This window comes from Tiliqua scincoides, chromosome 4, assembly GCF_035046505.1.
Source record: "Tiliqua scincoides isolate rTilSci1 chromosome 4, rTilSci1.hap2, whole genome shotgun sequence".
NCBI classification, from domain to species: domain Eukaryota; kingdom Metazoa; phylum Chordata; class Lepidosauria; order Squamata; family Scincidae; genus Tiliqua; species Tiliqua scincoides.
Genome location: NC_089824.1, coordinates 145,224,760 through 145,230,695, shown reverse-complemented (window position 1 = coordinate 145,230,695; position 5,936 = coordinate 145,224,760).

Genomic DNA, 5,936 nt, shown 5'->3' with positions numbered 1-5,936 from the left:
TTGTTTGTTTACTGTTGAGAGTTGTTTGTTTTGGAGAATTCAGCTTTTGCTTCAACACATCCAAGTAATCTTGAGTTTTAGCTCTGATTCCTTGGGAGGAAATATCTTTCAACTAGTTTTCAGGTTTGATTCAGGTTTGACCTCCCCTAGTGAGGACATAGTTAGAAGTTCAGCGTTCTTGCCTATCTCAAAAGATACATAAGAAACACTACAAATGTAGGTTAAAAAAAATCCTGATATAAACCACCGCACAATTCATAAAAACAGTGCAATCCTGAATGTGTTATATTCAGAAGAACATCTGATTGAGATCAATGGGTCTTACTCCCAAGGAAGTGTGCGTTGGACAGCAGTGTAAATATCAAATATCTCAATAATGCAACATGCCTAACATATTCTTTGCATATGAAAAAAACAGTAGTCACTTTCCTGTTAAACTGAGAGGTTTTTTAAATGTTACTTTATTGGCGGGGGGGGGGGCTGCTTTTTTGTTAACAGCTGGGGAAATGTTTAAATAGTACAAGGCCCAATCCTATCCAGCTTTTCAGCACCAGTGCAGCTGCACTGCAGCCCCAAAGTAAGGGAACAAATGAGGAGGCCTCTGTGACTGTCTCCCCACCACAGGATGCAGTGTACGCCCTATTGGTACGACTGCACCAGCACTGGAAAATTGGATAGGATTGGGCCCACAATCATGTGGACAAGGCAAATCAGTGGTGTTGCAGAGGTGATGCAACTTTCAGTGCTGGCCTGTCCAGTAGGCCAAAGCTGTCTCTTCAGGCAGAGGCTGAGGGAGTGCAATATTCCAAGGTGTTCTAGCCCACTGTATTGGAAACGTGCAAGATCCCTTGAGGAGATAGTGTGTGGGGTCAGCCGTGGCCCCTTGCTCTGACAGGTGTGGGAAGCATGGGGTTAACACCAGGCCTTAGAATGCAGTGAGTGTGCTGCACAGAGGCAGTCACTTGAAGGCAACAAGGTCCTCGGGGATAAAAGCAGGACCTGGAGAAGGAAGAGTGTGTGGGCAGTAAAAGGAGGAAAGGTGGAAGGATGAGCTGATTGACTAATGCACTGGCTGAGTCATGGAGAGCTGAGGGGGTGCTGCCGCACCTAGAAGAGCTGCTGCTTTGAGAACTGGGAGGAGGGACCCTGCAGCCGTACAGGCAAGCTGCCGACTGTTTACCTTCTCATTAGTGCTGGGGATCAATAGTAGTTTTGTATGCTGCTAGAATGAACCAGGTTTGAGCCAGGGGAACTCGTTAAAGTTCTCTAGGTAAAATTTGGGATGGGAATTTGGCAAAACACCCACCACTCTCCTCTCCACTTTCTCTTCCTTTGGGGGGGGGGGAGGAGAAAGGGAAGGATCAGCAGTGGCTGGGGTACCATCAGGTAAAGGAGCAGCATAAGATGTGCGGAGATCTTGGGCTGGTTGTTGATGGCTCCATACAGCCAGCACCCACGTGCTTGGACCATTCACACAGTACTCCACCACCCAGTAGCTGCGGGTCACTTATACCTAGGACGTTGAAAGGGCCTCTCTGAGTCATCAAGACCCAAAATAAAGGATTAAATTCATCAGCAGCATCTAATAAGGGCTGGCTACTGTTGTTTTAAAAGAGCTTATACTGGTACCTCTGAAGCCAATGGCTAAAAGCATTGAGTTGGGTGGCAGAGATTAGGTCAAACCATATTCAGTTAGTGAGTAAATGAAGCGTCCAGCAATTCCCAAATATACTGTGCTGCAGAAGTGCACACTGCGTGGCATGACCTGTAAATAACCTTTCCTTTCTATATATCATCATTAAAACATTATTCAGCACCTTCTCAAGGAAGCAGAATTAACTTTCAAAGTTTCCATTCAAGTGATTGTGGAGCAACAGAGCATTCAAGGAGGGGGAAAAATATTACGCTGCTGACAGCCCAATCCTAACTAAATTCCTGGGTGTTGATGCAGCGGTGCCAGCATGGGCTATGCTGCATCCCCTGGGGGATTTTTGGCTGCTGGAGGTCTCTTTGGGGTAAGGGCACATATCTCCTTGCCCCAGGGTAAGCCCCAGCAGTTGCAATGGGTCAACCAGGACCTGCACCTACAATATCGCTGGCACAAGTCCGTGTTGTTCTATGTTGGAGTTTCAGACCCAGGAAAGGGAATAGGATATAGTGTGTGTGGCTGCTGCTGATCCTGCTCCCCTCCTGGGCCAGATCTATCCACACCCCTCCCCATCACTGCCTTCCTTCCTCCCTGCTTCACCCCCTCCCTGCCCTCCCCTACTTCTGTGCTGAACTTACCTTGTCTGGTGGGTGTCCCTGCAGCTGCTGGTGCTGGGGGAAGGTTCCAACCTTTCCACTGGTGCACCTACTAAAAGCATCGTCATAAAGCACTTCATGGCACTTTTGCAACAGTGCACACTGGCAGAACATGTGCTCCACCGATGCACGCTCAGGGAAGAATTGGACCGTCAGTTTCACACCTAAGCATCATTTTCAGGTCAAATTCTGAATTTCTCTTTCCTTTTTTATTGTGCACAATCCATCACTGTGTTTCCTAAAGAACTCAGTTTTTTCCAATACATCTTATGCAAGAGAAGCACTCAGTGGATTGGATTGTCTATGTCTTCTAGAGCAATCCTATGCATGTTTACTCAGAAGTAAGTTATTGTGTTTAGTGAAGCTTATTCCCAGAAAACTGTGCATAGGATCGGAGCCTTCAAATGTTTTCCATAGGATCAGTTCACTCGTGTTAGGTCATATATTAGTGGATCTCAATCATGATTGATTTGAATGGCAATTATGCCACTATTATCAAAGGAAGAAGATGTTTCAATGTTTCAGTGTTTCAATGTTGAATATTAACAACCAAGAACAACCAAGAACTTGAGTGCTCTTCACACCAACTGATTCACCAACTGATTGTGAATCGAGATAAAGTTGTATCCAAAGTAGTGGAACGTTTGCTTACATGCGCAGCATGACTTCATTTATTTATTTGATTTATTTATTTTTATTAAATACACATATTTAATGGAAAAAAAATTGATGTTTTCCCACTCCCTTCTTAACGCTGCAACTCCCAGTGCTTTCTAAAAATTCATTTTTGAGAGAAAAGGTATCGCCAAAACTGTAGGATGGGGAGCTGCAAGATGAGCAATCAGGAATAATGGAGGGTGGGGGTTGCCTTGCATGAAAGAAATTGCCCTTCTTTTCATGCAAGATCCTTTGGCTGCAGGCTGCTAACATGCCAGTTTCTAAACAAGCATCCCAGTTCCCTCTAGTTAATGTGATGGCTGCCTCTTGTCTTGACATTTTTATAACATTTTCTTTAAAATTACATTCAATAATGAATGCATGCTTTTAAACCATGGATGCCCTTGGTTTAAACAGAATCCGTTCCCAGACTGATTATTGTCAGTCCAGCAACAAGGACACATTTCATATTGGAGTCTAGATCAGAGGCTCCCAAACTAGTGCATCGCAATGTCCCAGTCAGGCAAACCTTTCTCATTACCCCCCCCCCCAAGGGGCAGGGTGACAGCAACAGTGGCAGTGCCATCATGGTGGGGTGATCCTGTAAATAGCAAAAAAAATTAAAAATCCACTTCTGGTTTTCATCACAAAAATGGAAGTGGCTTTTATTTTATTTTTTTGCTGTTTATAGCAGTTTGGAGATGTGGGGAGGACTGCAGAGGGGGTCACAGACTCCCCTGGCCCTCTGGAGAGGTATTGCAACCCCTAGGTAAGTTTTCAAAAGCCCTTTTGTTCCCTGCAGTGGCACAATTGTGGCAATAGTGTCACCACTCCTCCCCCCCCCAAACACTTACAGCATCCCAAAATCTCCCTGGGAGTTTGGGAACCACTGGTCTAGATCCTCCAGACATTGTGTCTCATGCAACAGGGCTGGCCTTAGGAGCTGCAGGTCCCAAGCAAAACATTTTCGCAGTTTCTCCCCACCCCTGCAGGGGGCCCTACTCATCAGGTTGAGCAGCAGAAGTGAGGCACCTGGCCGCAGCGTCACTGCCAACTGCTTCCAAGGAGGGGCTATTTCAAGCTAATCAGATTCAGGGGTGAGTGGGAGGGCCGTCTAGCGGCACTGCTTTGCTTGCCACACTCTCCTCATTGCACCTCAGCATGAAAGATTCCATGCCGGAGTGTCAGCTACAGGGCGAGGTGCCGGCTATGGGCACTCTGCTCACTGCTGTAGCATGGGGCCCCACCTGGCATGGGGTCCATTTCCACCAAATTGGTCAAATCTCCCTAAGGCTGGTCCTGACTCCAGGCATGGGCAGGACATATGTGTTTTACAAATACTTACTCAGTCCAGGCAGTATCGCTTCTGCTGGCTTGGAACGGTGCTGCCTGAAAATGATCTCTTAGACCCAGGCAAGTGATATGATCCGCTGACCTAGTATAGGGCCCCTTTAGGAGTGGGGCCCAATTTGGCCAAATCGGCCTAAAGCCAGCCCTGACCAGGATCAGCACACTTCAGTCCATATGGTGGCCTTCATGGATCTTCCCAGGCTCACTTCCCAGACCCTCTGTATTGGGTCTTCCTAGACCCATTCCTCACTTCACTTTTTTTCCCATCAGAAGTATCAAAATCAGCTAAGATAATCTGATTCATCCCAGAAAGCTTCAACAGTCCTGCACATACATTGAGTAGCTTGGGGATCTGGACACTGTGAACATAAGAACATAAGAACAGCCCCACTGGATCAGGCCATAGGCCCATCTAGTCCAGCTTCCTGTGTCTCACAGCGGCCCACCAAATGCCCCAGGGAGCACACCAGATAACAAGAGACCTCATCCTGGTGCCCTCCCTTGCATCTGGCCTTCTGACATAGCCCATTTCTAAAATCAGGAGGTTGCGCATACACATCATGGCTTGTACCCCGTAATGGATTTTTCCTCCAGAAACTTGTCCAATCCCCTTTTAAAGGCGTCCAGGCCAGATGCCGTCACGTGAAAACAGTATGGTTGGGTCATAAGATCAGGGTACACATTTGAATATACGTATAATATGTTTTTTTCAGGATGCCTGCATGAGAGCTAGTGTAGCAGAGCGGCTTTGAGTGAATCATCTATGAATCAGGACTTTCCCAGTTTGAGTCTGGCGTCTGCCATGAACTTATTAGGTGGCCTTAAACAGGCCACCCTCTCTGCCCTGCCTGCAATATGGAAATAATAATACTTATTTTATATTACAGAGGAGTTGTCAGGATAGCACACTTAGAAGCATGATACAAAGGTTAAGTGTTACTATTATGCATGCACTGGAATGTCAGAGGCCTCTGAGATGCTTGCTGCTTTCACTGCATGAACAAGGTTTTCCAAGTCATTCACTCGCTGAGCCTCCTGCAAAATGGAGAGCAGCCTGGAAAACTTGATTTGTGTTATAAAAGCTGCAGGGTCTGTGGATCTTGGTGCCTAGTGATGATGTCATCAGTGTGTGCCATGCCTGTGCAAGCACCTAATGCAGCCAATTTCTGGACTGAACCCAGAAACTGATTTTCTGAACATAACTGGATGTTGGAAGCAAGGAAAAAACACAATCTAATCACGTCGTCCCTGACCTCCCTGACTCTTGCATTGATTTATGTGCAAAAGCCTTCCTCCCTTCAGCAATCTTTGGGTGGCTTTGGGCTGAGCTGCCACACACTCTTGCAGGTGAGCGGCAAAAACATGAGAGATAGTGAGAGCATGTGGCAGCTAGGCATGAAGCAGCTCGAAGATCACTGAAGGGTGGTGTGGCGAGGCACTACTGCCTGGAGGGCATCACTGGGGGAAGTCCACCCTCATCACCCACACCCCTGACACCAGACCCAAGGTGAAAAGGTGGCCGTGCAGCCTCTGTGTGCCTTAGAAGGCGTCCTGGAGGACTTAGAAAGGCACTCCTGATTTTTGCCACGTGCAGCCTCCCCACGCCACAGATCACCTTCCGGACA